The following is a 22,759-nucleotide window of genomic DNA, read 5'->3' on the forward strand; positions in this document are numbered from 1 at the left end:
AGAGAGAGAGAGAGAGAGAGAGAGAGAGAGAGAGAGAGAGAGAGAGAGAGGGAGGGAGAGACGGAAAGCATTGGAACAAACCGTCATGAAGCACCGAACGATTCCGCCGTATTACCCGCAAGCGAAGCCCACTGAGGGAGTGAATCGTTCGCTAAAAGCTCCACCGGCTTCGTAAATCTCGGGCGAGAGCCAGAGCCAGCGAATTCGCTGCGACGGAAGCTGGAAGGGGACGTCGAAGTTGAAGAAACTCCGACCGAGGCCTGGTTCGAGCGCATGAAGCCGAAGCTAATGATCGACAGGCGCAAATTCATAACTTGCGCCGAAGGAAAGGTGAATTCGAGATCGGCGAACTAGTCGTAGTTCGCAATCATGAGCTGTCGAATGCTGCCAAGTATCGTTCAGCCTCCTTGAACAAACCGTTCAATGAAGCTTTCGTGGTGAACAAAAAGGACTCCAGAAGCTTTTACCAGGTTTTTGATCTGACGGGTCGTAATACCGAAGACACCGCTACAGCGGACTTGAAGTCCTTTAGAGAAGCTTTCAGGACCCCCCGACTGAAGAGTCAGAAGGTGAAGAGTAGTTACTCCAGGAGAGTTTGACTTGGAACGTGTAGGTTTCGGGTCGAAAGCTCTCCCACAGAAGAAGGTGTGTAATTTGTTCGTTACAAGTTGAAATCCCCTTAAATCGAGAAAAGAAACCTGTAAAAATGTAAGAGAATGCCGGCGATACAGGAAGAAACATCTAGAAAAGGCTGAAGAAGCTGAAACCGTGATCCCTGGAAGTCTGGAGGATGTTACTAGACTTTCGCTTGTTTAGAATTCGCCCAGCTTGTGTTAGAAGAAATAGGCTGACGTACAGGCTGTCCAACCGGGCGATTCTAAAGGCTGTGTCGGAGTAGACTAAGGACCAATGGCCAGGTGAGAAGCCTGGTGCCCCCGGGATCCCGTCGAATTGATTGGTGGGGATAGGGTAACGGAAGGACCTATCATCGCCGAGATGCTCAGACTAGGAGGAGAAGGCCCTAGTAAGATTCCGAGTTGGTTGAACGCGGACGCCAGAGCGAAGTGACAGTCATCACAGAGCGAAATGACTGCTGTATCTGGCGTTATTCGGACCTGACTAGAACGATTTGACGGCGTATGGGCCAGGAGGCCTGAAGTAGAGTAGTCCTCCTAGTCCTAACCCTCTAGTCCGGCCCGACCACACGCCGATATTTTTAGTAACCGAGAATAGGGACCTGCAATGACCGAAGCAGAACTGGTTGAGGGTGTGGGTGATCATAGCGTGAGTAGCAGTATTCCACCCTGGTCAGATCAGCCTCTCAACGTCCCAGGCTCTGAGAAGTCCCGGCTGATTTCAGATAATCCTGAAACTCTCCAGAGTCGAAATACTTGGGAGAAAAAGGAATGCTGGAGGAGTCGCAAGGAACTTCAGAACAGACGTGAAATGAATCTACAATAATTAGGTTATAAGACATAATACACGGCTTGAAAAGGCTCGTGAGGATGTGATGGGAATCCTACTGGTGGACCTCGCCCACTCTACCGTATCCCGCTGATGTTAGCTGGGCAATTCACTGTCCAGTCCCAAAAGTCCTCTGGGTCCACGAGATTGCTCCAGAAGCCAGTTTTCATCGAACATTCCGTAAAGACAATTACGGAAGGTTCCAATTTTGACTCTTAATTATCGGTCGGGAAGTGATTAGTTCGCTTCTTAATGGGTCACATGCAATTCCATCAAAATATGTAAGGATCAAAGTAAAAAAGTCAAAATATAAAGGTCCAAAGTCAAGAGTCACAATGTAAGGGGGAAAATACAAGGGTCAACATATAAGAGTAAAAATGTAAGGGTCAAAATTCGAGGGTCAAAACAAGAATAAAACTTCAACGGTCAAAATCTAAGGGTCAAAATATAAGAGTCAAAATGTAGGGTCTCCTATATGAAACAAAGCAGCCAAATATTTTCTAAGGCGGGCAAGTAACAAAAAAATGTTCGAAATACAAGTTCTAGGGTTTTGAGGGGGACATTCGATGCATGCATTATGTTGAGTTTCTAGGATTATGCTTACAGGGTGCAAGCACAAAGTACTTTTTTTCAAATGGCAACCGTATTTTTCACCCCCCCCCCCCNTTTTCCCCCCCCCCCCCCCCAATGAAACTGGTTTCTCTTCATAAGTGGTTTTCAGATGCCTCATCATTCATGTAATTCCTTTCAATTGTACTGCAAAAATGCCACAAAAACGAGTTTTGTTGTCAAATTGAAGATTCAGACTTTTTTTGCGTGATCCAGGATGTACCACGTGAAGGTAAAGTCTGCTTCGCATCCCTTGTGCTAAAAAAAAGAAAAAAAGTAGGGCGAACATGTTGAAGTTCATGAGCGGTTTACCGATGTTCAATATTCCCACCGTTAACTTGCAGACACAACTCAATTTGACGGCGGAAATTTTCGACAACTCTTCGAAGAACTTGTGGAGTAATACTTGCAATAGCCTCTTTGATACGTCTCTGCAAATCCACTGGAGTGGTCGATCGATTCGTGTGAACAGCATCTTTGACGAAGCCCCACAGATAGAATTGAAACTGAGTAGAATAAAAGGATCCTCGAGGTAGTAGGAAATTATTTCGTTTATTGTTTACATTTGATAGCTCCGGTTGGTAACCGGATCAGCGGAACAATTATCTACGCCAAGGCGCGTCAAGGATTTGTAAATATTCAATTTGACAACAGAACTTCTTTTTGTGGTATTTTTCGAGTAAAATTAGAGAAAATCACGTGCACGATGAGGTACCTGAAAACAACTCATCAAAAAGAACAAATTTCATTCAGGTGAAAAATGCGGTTGCCGAGCTCAAAATAATGCATGCCTCAAATGTCCTCCTGCGAACCCTACAACTTGTGTTTCGAACATTTTTTTGTTACTTGCCCGCCTTAAGAGATATTTGGCTGCTTTGTTTCAGATGGGACACCCTGTATAAGGATAAAAACAAGCGTCAAAATATCAGGGTCAAACTCAGACAATTATAATTAAGGGTCAAAATGAGGGCAAAATCTGAGGGATCAAATTGAGTGTCTCCTCTTAAGGGTTAAAGGTAGAAACAACTCTATAGGGTCTAACTAAAGGCTAAAGGCTCTTAAGGATCAAACTGAGGGCCAATTATTAGTAAGGGTCAAAATGAGGATCAGTTCTCAGTGATAAAATCGGGAGTCTAATGTTATCTTTTCCCCCTTGGCTATAGACACATCCCAAATGCCCACCAAGTCATGACACGGCTATGAAAATCGGTGGCTTGGCCGTGGTTTTGTCCATACGTGATTATTTTTTTTTTTTATGATTTCGATCAGAACTTTTCTAAAGTTTCCGAAAAAATGATTAATTTCTGAGAAAAATCTGGCGAATAGCCCGAAATAAGGATTTGTGTTTCCATTTCAGATTTTTACCATGCGAACCTATATTTTGATATTTTTCAGACATGTCTACCCACGTTGAATTTGATGGAGTGGCCCATATATTTCTTAAAAATATACAAAATACATACGAAACGTATTTTATGTAGCCGATTACATATTTCTGGGCCATATACGGTCATATGTATTATAAACACCTTCAGGATAAAAATCTGAGACGTAGCGTTCACGTCGCGGTTCTTGTGAGTAACTTATGGTGGTGGTTAGTGAAACCAATAAGTCCAGTGGAATGGTATATACCTCCTACGTACCTAGGTGATATATTAGGTTTTGCATTATAGAAAAAAATCAAGTCTTTACAAGGTTAGATTAGCTTCATTAGTTTTTTCATATAGAAACATTTCAGGTGAATGGATAGCATATAGCATCCCTCATTTATAAGGTGTTTACATATTGCCGTATATGGCCCAGAAATATACAATCGATTAGTAATAATTAAAAGGACAGTTAAATCGAAATTTATTGAATATTTTATATAGTTTTTGTATTCAGNGGGGGGGGGGGGGGGGGGGGGGGGGGGGGGGGGGGGGGGGGGGGGGGGGGGGGGGGGGGGGGGGGGGGGGGGGGGGGGGGGGGGGGGGGGGGTGTTTGGAAACTTTAATGAATTTTTTGTCTGCGACACTTTGTTTATAACTCGAAAAGAATAAATAAGAGCCCTGGAGATTCATGTGTAAGGAATTCTGGGGAAATTCCTTAGGGACATCACGATCCAGAGAACGTCAGGAACAAAATTAATGCGTGAGTACGTGAAGAGATCCTTCGAGTTACGAGTTTAGGGATTTATTTGGTTGGCAAGTAATCAGAGATTTCCTTTTTGAGCATTTTTGGGGTAAAGCGATGCGAGGAAAGTCGAGGTTAGGGTTCCCAGGTAGAAATCACGCCGCTCGAGCTCGGCTCGGAACCCGTATCCCAGCTAGAAATACGCCACTCCGCCTCAGCTTGGGTCATGCGCTCACAGCCCAGCGTTAGACTATTACGCGAAACGCTTCGCCGGGCTTTAGTTGAATGGCCACTGCTCAACCTCAGGTTCATCTCCAATTACTCAATCCCAGTATACCTAACCTCAATAATGATTTGACAGGTCCGATGGCATCGTGATTTGAGTGAAAAAACAATCGAATAAATGTGAAGATGGCATGCTTTTTCAGATGAACAATCACAAGCTCATCAGAAATGACGTGACATTAACTAATCGAATGGGATTAATCTGAAAATACAAGGTAGAACAATTCACTGAAACGTAATCAAAACTTTCTTTTTTCTCGCGAATACAACAAACAAAATCAAGAAAAATAATCACTTGAAAAACGTTAACGAACCTTTATTATTAATTATCAACGCTACAGGAGAGGATATTCTTCATTTTTCGATAGGCCTACGAGTTCTAAGAATATTCTACGATTTATTAGGGAAATGTTGAATACAGGTATGCCAAAATAACACGCATGAAAAAATTCAACAGAAAAACCTAGCGCTTTCTATTAAATTTCTATTGGAATTCTATGAGAATTCTCTGGAAGTTCTATTAGAATTCTATTCGTTTCTTGCGCCGATTCTATAGGAGATTATGCAACTTCATAGAGTCTTTTTGTTAAGGTAAAATTTGGTGCAGGAAAGTAAATAGGTTTTTATGTTCCTATAGATTTTCTTAGGCGTAAGATTTCTAAGTTTTTTCCGCTCGGTTTTTCTTGATTTTCCAAAGTATTCAAATTTTAAATCGATATTCTAAAAATGCATAAATATCATTCTATTCCACCCTCCACTCGAAACGACACGACTCAATCGGAGCTGAGTTCTAAGCGTTGAGCCACAGCTCAAACTCAAGTGCCAGGTTATGCCGTCTGATGAGCGTTCGACTGTGAGCCGGTATGGAGCGGCATGTCGCGGCGTGAACTCGGGTCAAGCGGCAAGCCAAGGCTGAGCTCGCGCTCACCCGAGTTGCGGCTGAATCCCCGGTTGAATTTCTACCCGGGTTTGTAGAGTAATTACCGCATCGAGATAAATATCGAATGTGGGGAACGAAGGGAGTCCGTGTTTTGAGCCGAATTTACCGAGCTACGCGAATTTTCCTGAGGAAATATCCCTCCGTTTTAATTTCCGGGGATATGTTGAGGAGTAGCTGCAAGGCTACCTCTCGGTTAACGGCCGAGCGACAAACGACCGGCGGTTTGACGCCCGGCGTCAAAGGACGGCTGGCGCCCATCAGTTTTAGCTTGCTTTATTCAATCCAAGGGAAATGGGTAACTTAGCGTGGTTTTCCAGCCCCAGATGGAAAATTCCGTTACACATGGAACACGTTACATCTACGGTCTAGTGTAGATGTTCCGTAGATGTGTGTAGATGTGCATTTTTGGGCCTAAAAAGCATGAAAATGATCGAAATAATGTGGAATAATGATTGGGAAGTTAATTATCAGAAGATTAGTGTCAGTTATCACTCATTAATTGAGTTTTTTTAAATGAATTTGAAGAAATTGCTGCTAGTGTACCCAATGTCACTAGAACGTCGTGTGGGGGGGATTCCGCGAGATGGCGGCAGCGCCGAATTACCGAGTAGGTCGGTCAAGTCAGCAGCACAGCAGCAGTCGCAGGCCAGCCCCCTGCCGAATGAGTCGACAGTGGGATAGCATCAGCCGGTATCTTAATCAATTTTTTAATGATTAATCGAACAATTGATTTTTGATGTGTCATTCTCAGAGGACGCACGGGGGGGGGGCGAATTTTTGGTTCTTTGATGATGGTGCGAGAGGTGGGGGGAATTATTTTTCTGACCCTTAATCGCATTGAGGGAAGTCCTTGTGAGAGACAGACGTGATTCTGTTTCACTCGAGTTTGTGGATTTAAATTCCTATGACTTACGTACATGCGTAGGAATTCTTACCCACCTAATTTATCGGACTCCAACCTTAAAGCACTTGCATCTCCTACAGTGGTAATTGGAAATAATTTTCGTGACGAGTGATATTTAAATGAGCAAGGGACCGAATTAAAACTTACTATATCTCAGATTTATTCAATTGAAATTTAGTTAAGGGCTACACTGATTGATAATCGCCGGAAGTCGAATTTCACGATTAAATCTATACAATGCGATAAAATAGAATTCGAAATCCTATGATTTGGCTAATTCGTTACATATAAACTTAATAGAATTTCGAGAATATAATTGGATTTTACTATGATAAAATTTTGGAGAGAGAGAGACTGTCGCCCTCGTACGCGATAAATGGAGAAAGAGACGATTTCAACGGAAGCAAACGAATCTAGGATACAGAGTATAGTGTACTCACCCATACAATTTTCGAGTATGCATATAATTACACGATTTTGGTTGAATTCGAGGTTCCAAGAACTTCCCAAGTCATAATCCACGGCTTAGCCAGGGTCCGGTGCATCCAATTTGAATATAACTTTAATCCAGTTCACAGATAAACAGTTCAAATTTAATAATTAATTATTTGAAATTCGAAATTCCACTCTTTGAGTCCTGGCTCACCTCACATACACGAACCACGAAGATGAGCGTGATTGTTCGTGAAATGACTGTATAGTACCGAAGAGAATCGCACACTATTAGCTCGGTCTACCGGGCCAAAAGCCTCTCAAGATCAAGGGATGGATTGCGGCATTGGCTAGTTTTATTGACACCAAGGGTAAAATACAGGAGTCAAGCGGGGAAAGGCTCGCTATGGCTCCTCAGGCGTGACTGATAGTTAGAAATTGTCCTCTACACGCGTTGGTTTGTCCAGAAAACGCTAAGACTGCTGTCTTAGCATCTCCTGGGCACACGTGCCCATAGGTGTGGGCCGTGCATGTGGTGAACCGGCGTGGAAATTGCAGGATTGCAAAGAACATCCGGTGAGCAACAGTAAAACTTCATGAATTGAGTGAATTTAGTCTCACGAAACGAAATAAAATTTCTGAAGAATTTTGGTATATAACATCCCCCCCGTGGAGGGTGTCCTTAGATTCTATCTTAGTCCTTAGATCCTTAGCAGTCTTCACGAGACCTAGCAGTTCGCGAGACGTTAGGTTAATTCTCTCTATCTTTCTTGACTTACATCTAAACTATTGAATTTTTTTTCCATTTTAATTGACCCTATGAATTATCGTATTAACTTATCATAATATGGATCTGACTTATCGGATGTTTATGCGACGAGGGTGACGGGTGGCATGCGACGGGTCACTGGCGGTCTCTGATCTTCCGTGAGGCGTCTTCGGAGTTGATCTTCGGAGTCGTTGTTGGAACGATGGATCGCTGCGTAATTTCCCTCCTCTCGGCATGGGGAAGTGGAGATCTCGGCTACCGAGAGCATCCTCGCGGGAATCGTTTCACGCGGGCTGAGCATGAGGATAGGTTCAGAGCTTGATCTTTGTCGCTCGGCCAGCGCGGCTGATATGTCCTCGGGTTGTATTGGCAGTTTACCCTTCTTCCAGGCACATACGAGCGTCATCAGCAGACTCCTCCATCGGAACGCCGCGAATAAGATACCTGTTAAGGCGAGTAGACTCAGCCCTCCGATGGACCCCATGGTCAGTAGACGGTGATGATATTCTTCTTGATGTCTCGTTCCAATCTCTTCTAGTCTACGCTGAGCTTCGTCCAGCCGCATTTCGTTCGCCCGATGATCTTCAAGATTTGGTAACGGCTCGACGCGGAAATTGGTAACAAAGTGAGCCTCATCGGGGGTCCGAGCTAGTTCTGGAGCAAAATTGACGATNCCCTACGCCAGTCTCCCTATTTACCGACAGTGTGGCAGACTGTGTCGCCACGGCGCCGTTGCGCCTCTAAATGATATACTCGTACTATGCACCACTTGTGCCTCGACCGTTGTCGCATTACGTTGTCTGAATAAAGCTTAATTACTTTTACGATAATAAAACTGTGTTTAATCGTTATTTCAATCCTAAATAACCCTTCAGGTTATGGGCCGAGCACACTTCAACTGTGCGTGATTAAAAGTTATCATAAATAAAAGGATTGGAAGCAATAAATCGGAAATTCCAAAAAGGACGCTAGCGGGCGGCCGGGCACGTGTCCGGGTGGATCACACGCGTTCGTGCAAATCACAAGAAACATCCAAAAGAGAAAAATATCGAGGCGAGCTGGGGAGTGATTTCAGAAGGAAANGGATTGGAAGCGATAAATCGGAAATTCCAAAAAGGACGCTATCGGGCGGCCGGGCACGTGTCCGGGTGGATCACACGCGTTCGTGCAAATCACAAGAAACATCCAAAAGAGAAAAATATCGAGGCGAGCTGGGGAGTGATTTCAGAAGGAAAGGAAAATGGATAGTAATAAGAGGAAAAATAAGTACTGAAAAAATACATCTAATAAGTGCAGTGAATTGGCGAGACCGAGAGATAGAGGGGATCAAAATGGCGGCTGGAAATAAATTGTCCACGACGCCGACCTGAAATCGAGAATTTTAGATTAAAATGAATTAATAAAGAAATCCCATTAAATTCACAAAAATCACTGAAAAGCATAAAATATCTTTTGTCATAAATAAAATCAAATTTAAAGCAAAACAAAAGAAGAAAGCCAAGTGACGCCGAGACAATAGTTTCTCGGCGGGGAAGGCAAGCACAGGCTTCAACAGGCTTCAACAAGCAGACGCAACGGGTGGATTGCGCGTGCAACCGGGGTGCGTCTGAGAGAGAGGGACGACTGCAGTCCCACACACATTGCTCGAGCAAGGCGAGAACAACAAGAAATAGAAAGAAAAATCAAAATTAGTGTGTATATATAAAAATTGGTGTGAAAAACAAAAATTCTCTCTTTCTCGGCCGCGTTCCGCGTGTGTGCGGGGTCCACCAGCGTAATGTAAAGCAATAAAATAAAATCAATAGACACTAGTGCAAAATTGAAATTTGCAAATTAAGGATGCATCCAAATCAAAATATTTAATTGGTGAGGATATTGAATTTAGAAATATTTAATAGGCGAGAATAACAAATTAAATATTTGACGGGTCGAATCAATGAAATTGAATTTTAAAATTGCTATCTTTAGACGAAGATATTTATAAATAAATAATTACAGCTGATAAAGAACTTCTGTATGAAGTGTGGAGACTCCTAATTAGACAACATCTAATCGAAGGAAACCATGAGGGAGAAGTAGTCTCCCTGGCAATAATAGACGATAAAGTACATGTACTTCCAGACGAAGGAACTGGATATGTACCAGGGGAGACATCAGGCATATGTGTAAATAGGCGAGCATACTATACACATTAGAAACGCGCAATATTAAGACGTCAAATTGCTTCAGAAATTTAAATCAATCTCTCGCAATCATAAAAGACTTGAATGTGTTTGGAGGAGGTCTTATGTTTAGATTTTCTGAAGAGCACATTCATTCTGAATTCGGTTTGTTTATGTTTAGCAAGTCGAGTTTGGGATTTCGGACCTGAATATAAAAAATGTAACCAGATACAATAATCCTAAATTTTCCGTCTCTTTAGATTAGATAAGAGAGATTTCTCAGAGGATCAATGGGGATGTCTAACTGTGTTAGAATCTGCATTGTTGGCTGAACAAAAGCCAATGTATCTACCAGGTTACGGTCCGAAGAGTCAAGTGTCAACAACAGCTGTGATCGAGAATGGGTCAAGTGAAATGAGTGAAGATTTGGTAAATACAGAGGCGAGGGCCACAGGCGAGTCCAGGTCAAGCGAATTGACTGGAGGTGAGTTAAATGGCGGCGAAATAGGGGCAGGCGAGAAAACAAGCGAGAAAATTACAGGTAATATTAATGTTGACAAAACTGACCAAATCAAACTGAAACCCAAGATTACAGCAGATAATAAAGTAAATATTAAATTGAAATTAGTAAATTCTAATCTAGACGATGAATCAGTTGAGCCTAACGGCAACAAGACTGTCAAAACAGTCTCTGTAGACACACAGTTGGCTGAGTTGAAGAGCATGGTGGAAAAGCTATGTAGCTCAAATATAGCTTCAACAAAAGCACTGTATGAAGGTCTAACAGAGAATAGAAACCAAGTGAGACTGTATGCTGAGGCGAGCGCACAAGATAAAAAGGAAGTACAGGAGCTGTTGAGTGCCCTGGATAAAAAGCACAACGATAAAATAGAAGAAGTAAAAAGAACTTTTAATGAATATCGCACTAATGTCGAATCATCAATTAAGGTAACAACAAACAAGAAAAAATTAGACGGAGGAGTGGCGTCAAATGAGCATACGAATCTAGAAAATCAAATTAGTTCAATAGTCAATAAGCAGATTAATGAAATTAATCAGACAAAATCAAGTCAAGTAAACAACCTAAATCCTTTGAGTCAATTAGCTGGCGAGGTAACCAATAAATTACAAATTGAATTGCTTAACAAGGGAATGAGTTTCAAAAGAGATTACAAAATGGACAGTAAAATAAAGTATGAACATTTCTATGATTATTTCTCGTCAGAAATTAAAACAAATAAACTTTTACACATCATTGACGATAGCATTCTGGTTACTGTGGACGAGGAAACTCTTGCAGAACAGAAGCACAAAGTTAGAGAAATTCTGATCAATCATTTGGACAGAAGTTATCACCCTAAAATTGTCAAATTACAAGATCCAAAAGAAATATTGAAGAAACTTAAAGAATTGAAAATGGCTGAGTTTAATGTAACTTCACACTCGGTGAGACAAGACCTTTATAATATGAGATATAATCCTGCTAAAATGACAGCTGGCGAGTTTAACGATATGTTTGATGAAAAAATAGCAACTTATGAAAATGCTCCCGACACCATTCCTCTAAGTGAAAGCGAAAAGAAAGATGCATTCTACAATGCAGTAATAAAAGCTTTTCCCAACATTAAAATTATTGAAAAAGTAACAAGGAAAGCTATAGGTGTGGGCTTGACTTTTGGCGAGTTGAAAATTGCGATATTAGAAGAAGAAGCTACAATGAAAAATGAGCTCTCAGATTCTGATATTAAAACTGCTAATTATGCACAGCACAAGGGGCCAAGGTGTTTTGCGTGTCAGGCATATGGACACAAGGGACCAGACTGTCCCAATAAAGGGAAAGGATACTTGTGCTACAAGTGCAACCAGTTTGGGAATCACAAGGCGAGGGATTGCCCAAACAGAATTCACAATGACTATGCACCAAGTGGTTCAGGATACTCTAAGCAGACTCCAAGGTACAATTCCAATTCAAAGATTAATTACAGAAACAATTGTCGAGATCAATATAGAAGTAACGATAAAGGAACGAAAAGACCAATGAGAGGTGAAACATATGGTCCAAGTAAAAGAGGAAGATTCAATAAGAGTCGGTTCTCTTATAAAAGAAACGAGAACAAACACGGGTTTAAGTCATCTCATCAATCAAACAAGAAATCCAAATCCGACGAACCCAAAGAGAAAAATAACTCCACTCAAGGTAAGGAAAAAGAAAATAATGATCAATCAAGTGCTGAAATATTTTATGCAGATAGTAAACAAACAAATGGAAATAAGTTTTTGACAGACTTTCTAGCAGACTCAGGCGCGACCGAGCATTTAACAAATTCTAGAATTATATTTAAAACTTTTAATGAACTAGATTGTGGAGTAATTAGATGTGCGAATAAAAAATGAGTCAGCGGACTTGAAAACGGAAGGAGCAGGAAAAATAGAAATTGAACTGGCGAGTGGTAAATTATTAGAAATTGACAAAGTTATTTTTGCAGAAGCTCTTAAAGCAAATCTGCTATCATTAAGAAAATTTGCCGAAATGGGATTAGCAATCTACTTAGATGACAAGAAAATTGATATATTTGATCCAGTGTCGAATGAACTTTTCATCTCGGGGATTTACAGAAAACCTTACTGGATAATCGATTTAGAAATAGTAAAGTCAAACTCTATCAGTGAGAATTCTTTCAAGCAAATAAACAGGCGAGTAGTAGCAAATGTAGCTGATGTCACTGGGGGTGAAAATGAGGTAAAAAGATATCTCACCAGAAGTGTCACAGCAAACTTACAGAACGAAACAAGTGAGAAAACAAACGAAATTGATAAGAGTAATGAGGAAGAAAATAAAATGGATGAAAAGAATAATGAAAAAGGGAGTGAAAATTTAATAAAAGAGAAAATTATTAATAAAGAAAAGATTCCCTATGAACAATCAAATTTTGATTACACCATTTGGGACAGAAAATTGCAAGATGTTGATGAATTACCATGGGATGACTCGTTAGAAGATTTCCCAAAACTTTCAATTGATAAAAATAGCTATATGAGGAATCATGATGTCATGTTGTGGCATTGTAGATTTGGACATGCCTCAACGAGTTACCTCAAGGCACTACAAAAGAAATTCCCAGATAACAAAGAATTAAATGCAGTAAAATTTGATGATGAATTCATTAGAGATTGTGAGGTCTGCTTAACGTCTAAATTCAATAAATTATCATTCACGTCGGTGCGCAGGCGAGCAACAGCACCATTGCAAATAATTCACTCAGATGTGATGGGACCTATTACTCCAATTTCTCATCCTAAGGGATACAGATTTATTTCTGTGTTCATCGATGACTTCTCAAGATTCGCTATGGCTTATCCAATGAAGGCGAAAAGTGAAACAGGACATTGTCTTGAGATGTTCATTAGAAGCGCGCGTAATCTACTGGGTTATGACGCGAAAGTGTGCTATCTTAGATCAGATCAGGGAACAGAGTATACAGGCGGGTATACAATTGAAGTTCTTAAGGGTCTAGGGGCGGAATTACAGTTAGCCTCTCCTGATACTCCAGAACACAACGGTGTCGCTGAGAGGTTTAATCAAACTATCCAGAAAAAGGTTAGGTGCTATATGTTTGACTCAAGACTGCCAAAGGGCATGTGGGATCTGGGCTTAACTGCTGCAGTTTACGCGTACAATAGGACTCCACATAAATCAAACAATATGATAAGTCCTTTAGAAAGATTCGCGCCTAATCACAGCTTTGATATTAATCAAATCAAAAGATTCGGTAGTTTAAGCAATGTAAAAATTGCTAGAAATGCTGGTCCAAAATTTGGACTTCGAGGTGTAGGTATGGTCTTGGTTGGATATACTCCAACAGGATATCAACTCTTAAAGCCAGAGCTAGGAAAATATGAAAGTAGACATGTTAAATTCAATGAAAAATTAGTATATGGGGATAAATACAAGGGAAACGGTATCAAAGATTTCCCAGACTATGGAGAAATGGAGAATAAAGATGAATGGTTTGTTGAGTTCGAAAAGAATCGAGGAGAGACCGAGGATTCTTTAAAACCGGAGGGAGAGATAAAACGCAAAAGAGGTAGACCAAAGAAAGAAGTTTCAGAACAATACACTATCAAGAAGGTGAAAACAGTTGATATAAAGGATAAAATAATAAATGATAATATCTTTTCAGAGTTGGAAATTGATGAGAACATGAAAGGAAATGTTTTCTTCACTAGTGTTATCAGTAATGTAGGCGAGATAGATTTAGCACAAAAGGAAGATGAAGTGTATCATGCACTTTTAGCAAACATAAATGAAGATCCCTCAAATTACCGAGAAGCTATAAACAGTAAAAATAAAGATTCTTGGTTGAATGCGGTTGATGAAAAATTAAACTCGTTAGAAAGAAATCAAGTATGAAAAATTGTCAAAAGACCTCTAAGTATGATGAATGGAAAAAGATTAAATGTCATTGATTCAAAATGGGTTTTTAAGTGTAAAAATGAGGCGAATGGAAAATTAAGATTCAAAGTGAGACTAGTAATCAGAGGTTTCAAGGATAAGAACATTTATGAATTAAGGGAAACTTATGCTCCAGTAGCTCGTTTACCTCTAGTGAGAATAGTTATATCGATTATAAACAAATATAATCTAGAGGTGTGTCAGTTAGATGTTAAAACTGCTTTCCTCAATGGGGTAATAGATGAGGAAATTTATATGGAAATTCCAGATGGAACTAATCATACCGACAGAGATAGGCAAGAAAATGTGTGCAAATTGGAAAAAGCACTTTATGGTCTTCGTATCAGTCCCAAACGGTGGAATGTAAAATTCACCGAAGTAGCTTCGAGTATGGGCTTGCAGAACTCGGATTTAGAACCTTGCTTATTCACTCGGCGAGATGAAGACAAGTTCTTGCTCTTGCTACTTTATGTAGATGATATGTTATTGGCGAGTAATGATAACGATAAATTGGATGAAGTAAAGAGTAACTTATGTAGCGAATTTGAAATGACAGTCCTGGGAGAACCCAAGGAATTCTTGAGCATGACTATTAGGCGGGACAGAGAAAATCAGATTATCAAATTAAATCAGGAAAATTATATTCAAAAGATATTAAGTAGGTTTGGCTTTGATAAAGCATATCCACAACGTACACCAATGAATACTTCTCAAGTAGTTAATAATGAGAGAAAATTGAGAGAAACAGAATATGATAATGGGACTTTGGAAAGGACAGAAACAAAAGCAAACATTCCTTATAGAGAGGCTGTAGGTAGTCTTTTGTATTTGGCTGGTGCTACGAGACCAGATATTGCATATGCGGTCAATGTGATAAGCAGACATCAGGTAAACCCTAAAGAAAGTGACTGGGAAATGGTAAAAAGAATTTTCCGGTATTTGAGAGGTACTACGGGCTTAGGTCTGAGATATTCGGGAGAGACCAATGACATTCAGGGTTATTCTGATGTGAGTTTTTCCGATTGTAAAGATTCTCTCACAACTTGTGGATTTGTGATTAGACTGTTTGGTGATTCGATCATTTGGCGAACTCACAAACAAACTACAGTAGCACTCTCCACGTGTGAAGCTGAGTATGTCGCAATGAGCGAGGCGAGTCGAGAAATGATGTCGTTGCACAACTCTTTGAAAGTGATACTGGTTGATCCCCCCGTTCCAATGATCTTAAGGTGTGATAATAAAGCTGCAATTGTTAGTGCAGAAATAAGTGGAGGAATGAAATTAAGACACATTGTAGAAAACAAGTTACATTATATAAAGGAATGTGTTAAAAGGAATCATATAAAAATCATTTGGATTGGCTCAAGGGATCAGCTAGCTGATGTTTTCACCAAACCATTGACGTTTGAAACACACAAGCGTTTGATGGATCTAATAATGAGCGTAAATATCTAAATTATTTCTTTCTGTTTATCTAGGAAGTAACTGATTAGGCGAGATGGAAACTGAGGAGTTGAATCAACTGAAATTACCTGACAAAAATACTGAGGCGAGATAAAGTTACCAAAAATAAGAATAAGAAATTTTGTGATTAACGAGAATAGAATACTAGGAGAGAAGAAGACTGGAGAGGAAAAGAGGATACTGCCTATGGCGGGAGGGAGTGTTGAAATATAGCGCCCTACGCCAGTCTCCCTCTTTACCGACAGTGTGGCAGACTGTGTCGCCACGGCGTCGTTGCGCCTCTAAATGATATACTCGTACTAAGCACCACTTGTGCCTCGACCGTTGTCGCATTACGTTGTCTGAATAAAGCTTGATTACTTTTACGATAATAAAACTGTGTTTAATCGTTATTTCAATCCTAAATAACCCTTCAGATAGGTTCACGGGTGGTAAGTGAACTTCGATTTCCATCGTCTCCACGATTCCAATATGGGATATGAGATCTCTTGACGTTCTGAGATCACAATCCTTGTCCAGGGTTACGATCCCGGTTCCAGTGATGTTGACTGCATCTACGAGCCTCTGTCCGCAGAGTATATCCTCTTGTTCGGGTTCGATGGAGGTGAAAAGCCATTGTTTACTGGTGCCTAGGTTGGTCCATTCTGTGCCCCGTGATTTGCTGATCTTTATATCACGAGTGCGTAGGACATCTGCAGATGGTTTTAGCAGAAGCATGATCTCGCAAACTGGCTTTACAGTTGAATCGCTGATGGGGAATCGTGGTAGGCAGGCAATCCCGGATCCCAACGTCGTGCATCCCTCTAGATCTTCCTGTTGTAAGAGCGCATACCTCCGCCGATCTTCCGAGACAAGCATATACGGTTTCTCGGGTGTAATGTGAGCCGATATGGTGCGATTGCCCACGAGTTGACGTCGTCTGCAAGAGCGTAACCGATATAAATGATAGATGTCCCGGCTCATCAGAGGCAGGGTGATAACGGCCAATAGTTTCTCTCTCGCGTGGGCGATCTTGATGGTGCTGACCTTGGATAATGCTGGATAATCCGTGGCCCCAGCCGGGATTGGGAACTCCAACTCGGGATGTTCAGATTTGAAGTTTTCGGTGATGCCATGCAATTGTTGCGGCGTCAGGAAGGCGTGAGACAGTCGCCCATGTTTTGCGGCGTCTACCGCACCGACGATTTCCTCAGTGGCTTCTAGTACTCGCCGTAGAGATGACTCAGCCTCGACACCAGCCTGGGTCAGGTGGGAGATGTATTCCAGCTTCTTTATTTCATGATCTTCTTTGTTGAACTGAGTTGTAGATTTTCAGCCGCTAGTTTTAGAGCCAAGAAATTTTGGTTAGTTTGATTGAGATAGGTATTGATGTTCTCTATCTTCGATCTTAATATATGGGTGGATTCACGATTTCGATGACTTCTTTTTCGGATTGATATAGGCGGTCTATCTCCTTGGCAATGTGTTGATAATCATTGTAGTCCATCAGACCAAAGAGACTCCGGTGGAGACTACATACGAAAGCCAATGGCGGTACACGCGGGTCGCGCATACGTATCGGTTTCGTCTGGGGAGATAGGAAAAGATCTTCGAGATGACTATTCAGCTGGATGATATCCAAATTCATCGCCTCAATTGTATTCAACCTCAATAGCCTGAAACATTCCTTTTGAGTTAATACCTCTACACATTGGCTCATGAGCGAGGCGTGATACGGGTTCATTGCTCGGTCGAACTGTTTGTGCATCCTCGCCAGGTCAATGGTAGTAATTATTTGCCACTCCTTACGTATGGGTTGGAGGTCCTGTAGGGGTTCGTAATAGATGCCGAGGTTGTGACTCAAGTCTTGGATGCTGTAGGGTGCCCGATCTTCGCGTGATGTATTTTCAGAGCGACGATCTTGTCACGCACATGTAGGTTGAGCGAGCCATGTAACTTCGAGCAGAGCGACGATTAAATAGCCACCCGTCATGATCGTTTATGACAATATTGGCTAATGGTATCATTTAATTACATAGTTTCTTTAAAATAAGAACAAGAGTGAGCACATTGATCAAATCATTCGGACAACTGACTATTCAGAATTTGAAGAGATTTTCTGAAGGGTCAGCCTATGAGAGTGATTCCATCTATTCAGGAGCTAACTTAACCTTGTTAGGATGCCTTATAAATTGTTCGCCGTCGGCATCTTCCAATATGAGATTTCCGTTCTCGGTAATGTCTACTATTTCGAAAATTCGTATTATAAAGGGCATCTAGTTTATTTTTGTGTGGCTCTATCAGATAGTCGACGCTTTGACCCACCTTGAAATCGACCGGATTCGCGCTACGATCATATAACTTTTTAGAACATTGCTTCGCATTAATGAGATTTTCGGCGGCGGCAATCTGTACCTTATCTAGTTTTGACACGAAATCAATTATGTAATCGCTATATGTCTCGATTGTCTTTTCGTCCGGGAATTCTGATGGTGATCGAGCCTTTCGACCGAAAACCAATTCGAAAGGAGAGAAATTGGTCGCAGAGTGTACCGAGGTATTGTAGGAGAACATGGCGAATGGGAGAACCAAGTCCCAGTCTTCCATGTTCTCTAGCACCATCCGTAAATATTCAACGAGGGTGTGATGGCTTCGCTCCAGGCTTCCGTTCGTCTGAGGCCTGTATCCCGACGTTGTGACGTGTTTCACATTGAATATTTCCGATATTTGCGCAAACAATTTACTAGTGAAGCTAGTTCCTCGATCCGACAGTAAGGTTTTCGGTGAACCATGCACTGCGTAAAGACTACACGCTAGAGCTTCCGATATAGTTTCGGTACGCAAGTCGGGGATAGCGGTGGCCAGGCAATAATTGGTGAGATTATCTTGGATGGTGAGTATATGCTGGTTGCCACGGGGCATACGGAAAAGGGGTCTGACGGTGTCAATGGCAACTCTCTCGAATGCTTCTAGCAGTGTGTCCGTGATTACCATCGGTTGACGAGTCTTCAATCGCGAAAGTTTTTGTTCGCGACACGTTTGACAATGACGGATATATTCCGTAACCTCTTGGACAATACCCGGCCAGTAGAATCTTTCACGAATCCTACGACAGGTTCTAACGACACCTTTATGTCCCCCAACTAGACTATTATGGGCTTCCCGAATAATCTGCGGTCGCATTTCTTTGCTAGGATTTTCAATTTTTCCGTGACACAAAAGTATTCGTACCGGATACGATTCAAAGGTTTCCTCAAGTAAAGGTCGTATGTCGAGTCGGTTAGTCTCGTCACCAGAAGTTGATATTCTGAAGAAATTTATGCGATAGTGTGATAAAGCGTCACGAAGATGAGTCAGTCCTAGTAGTACGTCGTTGATACAGGGCCTTTGCGTATGTGTGTATTCACAATGATTGTAAAAGTCTTGTATTTTCCGACAGGGGTAACTAGGACGTCACCGATGACTGGTTTATAACGCTTGAGTTCGTGAACGTCTACGAGATGGATCGATTGTAGAAGTTTTCCGACGGGGCTATTAATTTCACAATCAGTCGCCAGAAAATGCACGAGTTGGCCGCGTCGAAACGTGAGAGCATCGTCTGTCTCTGTCAGACCCGGTTGTAACATTGTGGTAGGTAAGGGGGTCAAGTTATCACCCCCCCCTGTTACGTCATTGTAATCTGCGTCCAGGGGTTCTCTATCACTCGAGGTGGGCTGTAGGTAAATTCCCATACCCGTGGTGTCGGGGGAGCTGAGACCACTCTAGGCGTTGGTATTGTTACTTCCGCCTCCTCGGAACGTGAAGGGATAGGCGGGAGAGAAAATCGTAGCCTTTTCGCCGCTTCCTTAGACCTGGGTTCGGTCGTAACTTCGATGAATGGGCTAGATTTGGCCATGGGTATCTCCCCTGGCTTGGGCGTTGGAAGGAATGATACTCGCCTGGGCTGCCGTAGACTGTAATGAGTCGGAGGTCTACTCGCACTAGGCCCTGCTGGGGTTAAAGATTCGGATGGGGAATCTGGGCCCCCCATTTCGGACAGTTTCTCGGCTGGCTCTGTCGCAACCGGCGAAAGCGTAGTTGGTTGGGGTTCTAAATACCTATTCAGGCTTGACTGCAGGTTTTCCATGCTTTGGAGTAGTTTTGCAATCTTTTTATCTCGCCGCTTAGCTCTTGTTCCGATAATCGGACCCCCCTCGAGTTCTCCCTCTCGTTTTCCTACATTTTCCTCCTCTTTTTCTACGTCATCTCCCTCTTCTACGTCTTCCTCTTCTTCTTCTTCTACGTCATCCTCCTCTTCTTCGTCCTTGTCTGCGGATATGAATAAAGACGGATCGAAACCTTTGGATGCGATCTTTTCGTCCAAGACTCGGAAGGATTTTCGTAGACTCTCCAAGAAGGCAGGCGTTCGCTCGAAGGCTTGGGTCGTAGGATTCGTAGATGACGTAGACTTTTGGGGCGTCGTTTCATTTTGGACGAGTTGTAATGGTGGCTCATCTGTTTCAGGAGCTTCCGACTCGGGATCTCTTCTCGGATCCTTTTCTACCTCGACGATAACGTCGCTGGATATGGGTGGGCAGTCGAAGACGTCGTCGTCATCTGTATCATCGTCAAACTCTGGAGGTGGGGGAGAGGCCAGTCTTATCTGGGGAGGCTCGTGCTCGTCTCTTTTGTGTTCGCTAGAAGTCATCGGTATGCCTTCCAGCTCCTCTTCCGTGAAATCAGCTGGCTCCGTATACGTCGTAGTTCTCGAGACAGTGTTGGCTCGGTTGCGAGATCTCAGACGGGAGGCTATCGTATCCCTGAGTGACAGTGCTATCGGCTTCCGCGTCGCCTTCTTCTGGCTAGACGATTTTGTTGATGTCGGCTTCTCCGATGGACCTGAAGTGCTAGGTGTCACTCGTGACGTCGAAGGGTGATTGGATCCATCTTTTCTCGGTCTGCTCCTTCCACGTACTACCGGATGTTCTCCCGAAGACGGTGTACTCCCGGATACAGTGTTTGATCTGGGTCTAGGAGGCAGTGGCGCCGTGAAACGCCCGGGCATAGTGCAAAACTTGGCAACTTCTTTGTCGGTCACCGGCATATCGACGGGGTTATACGCCAAGGCCTTAGCCACTTGTTTAGTTTTGGCTGTGCGATGATGAACGACAAAGTCAAATCCCGTGATTTTGGTCTTCAAATGAGCTTTTCTAGTTGTGTAATCCGAGGCATCTTGGAGCCAGACTACGGCAGAACTTTCAGAAAACATCTCAAAAGTCCTCCCATACAGGTATGACTTGAAGCAATTCAAGGCGAACACGACTGCGAGGCACTCCCGTTCTTCATTGGTATATCTTGTCTCTGCTCCTGTCAAGGACCTCGAACCATAGGCGACGGGCCCTTCTACCCCCTTGTCGTGCAGTTGCGTTAGAACTGCGCCTACTCCGCATGGTGACGAGTTTACAGTGACCATGAACGTTTTCTCAAAGTCAGGGTGTAGTAGAAATGGTTCATTACACATGAACACCTTCAATTCGTTAAATGCATGTTCTTGTCGAACGCCCCATTTCCATTCGGAATTCTTCTTGAGTAATTTTTGTAACGGGTTCGTCCTGGGTGAATACCATTCCTTGAATCGATGGAAGTAATTACACATCCCCAGGAAACTACGTAATTCTGATTTATTTGTGGGGGTCGAAGGCAGCAATGGCGTGTACCTTACTCGGGTCTGGGCGTATTCCATGCTCGTCGATGACGAACCCGAGATAAGTCACTTTTCTCTGGAACATGTGGCACTTATCTATTTGTAACGTCGCCCCATGCTTCTCCAGTCTCTCGAACAGGTTTTTTAATAATCGCTGGTGCTGTGCCTTCGTTTTTGAGTGGACGATGATATCGTCTAAGTACACCTCGATGCCCTTGCCAAGGAGCCCATTCAACATGGCGTCCATAGCTCTCTGGAAAATCGCAGCTGCGTTCTTCAGTCCAAAGGGCATCGTCAGATACTCGAAATGGCCTTCGGGGGTCGAGAAGGCTGTTTTCTCTCGGTCTCTAGCGCTCATGCGGATCTGATAGAAACCACTGGCGAGGTCGAGAGTCGTGAAATATCTAGATCGTTTAAATTTATCTAGAATCGTCCTTATTTGGGATAATGGATATCGATCGGAAATGGTCTTCTTATTCACTCCCCGAAGATCCGTGGCCATCCGACACCGCTTATCCCCTCGGGCGTCCGGTTTCTTGGGTACCATTACTATTGCATTCCAAGTTGATTTCGAATGACCAATTTTCCCCTGGCTTAGCAGAGCTTGGGTTTGCTTCTGGACTTCGCCTTTCAGACTCTCGAGGATCCTGTACTATTTGTTGTAAACAGGAGTTTCATCCTTCGTCCTGATTGTACATGTCACATACTTGATTTCGCCACTCCGTTCCCCTGGAAGTGTAAAAAGGTGAGGGAAATCCTTGATGATGTCAGAGATTAGACGTGCAATCTCCGCATCGGTGGTAGGTTTGATAAGTACATCCTTGATGTACTGTTCCCGTGTCTTCTTGGTTTCTTCGAGAGTTTCCGTAAGACAGAACTCTAGATCAGGTTCTCCAAAAAGATCGGGATACAATTCCATGCCCTCTAGCTCGGCCATACTCATCACTACGGCCAGCGGGTGTAAGGTTTGAGGTGGTATACGAATGTTGACCTTCTTGTCATTCTCATTGGCGATAGTTGTCCAGAAAATATTTTTCTTAGACCAAGATGACTCAGGATCGACTTCTGTTTCCTTTAGAACCAGCCCCTTGGCGACTTCTGTTGTAGGTAGATAGCTTCGCCGGATTATCGGAGCATCAGATTCCACAGGGATTTTTAATTCTGAATGGGGCGGAATTTTTATATTTCTTCGGATGTAATTCGCGATGAAATATAATAGGATTTTGAGGGGCAGAGAATCGACGGCGATTTAGAATCGATTTAGAATCGGCGATTTAGAATCGACAATGTTAAATTCTGTCGGAACATCGTTGACGTCGATGGTGAGTGTGCCGATAACGGGCACGTCTCCCCCCCCCCTACTACTCGACACAAATTTCGCATTTCGCAGGGAGTCAACTCCGCGGACGTCGCCCCCCAGAATATAACGTTCAATGCTGCTCCCGTATTTAACATGAATAACCCGGAGGCTCCTTTTAATAACTCGGATTCTAGCCGTACTAT

General features: G+C 42.6%; 1 protein-coding gene across 2 annotated transcripts in view; it reads right to left on the reverse strand.

Moving 5' to 3' along the window:
• Nucleotides 1-22,759, reverse strand: part of LOC107044396 (protein zyg-11 homolog) — a 157,145-nt gene that overhangs the window by 100,143 nt on the left and 34,243 nt on the right. The gene's annotated exons all lie outside the window — the stretch shown is intronic.

Source organism: Diachasma alloeum, unplaced genomic scaffold (genome assembly GCF_001412515.2).
Source record: "Diachasma alloeum isolate Michigan unplaced genomic scaffold, Dall2.0 Dall_scaffold_00724, whole genome shotgun sequence".
Taxonomy (NCBI): domain Eukaryota; kingdom Metazoa; phylum Arthropoda; class Insecta; order Hymenoptera; family Braconidae; genus Diachasma; species Diachasma alloeum.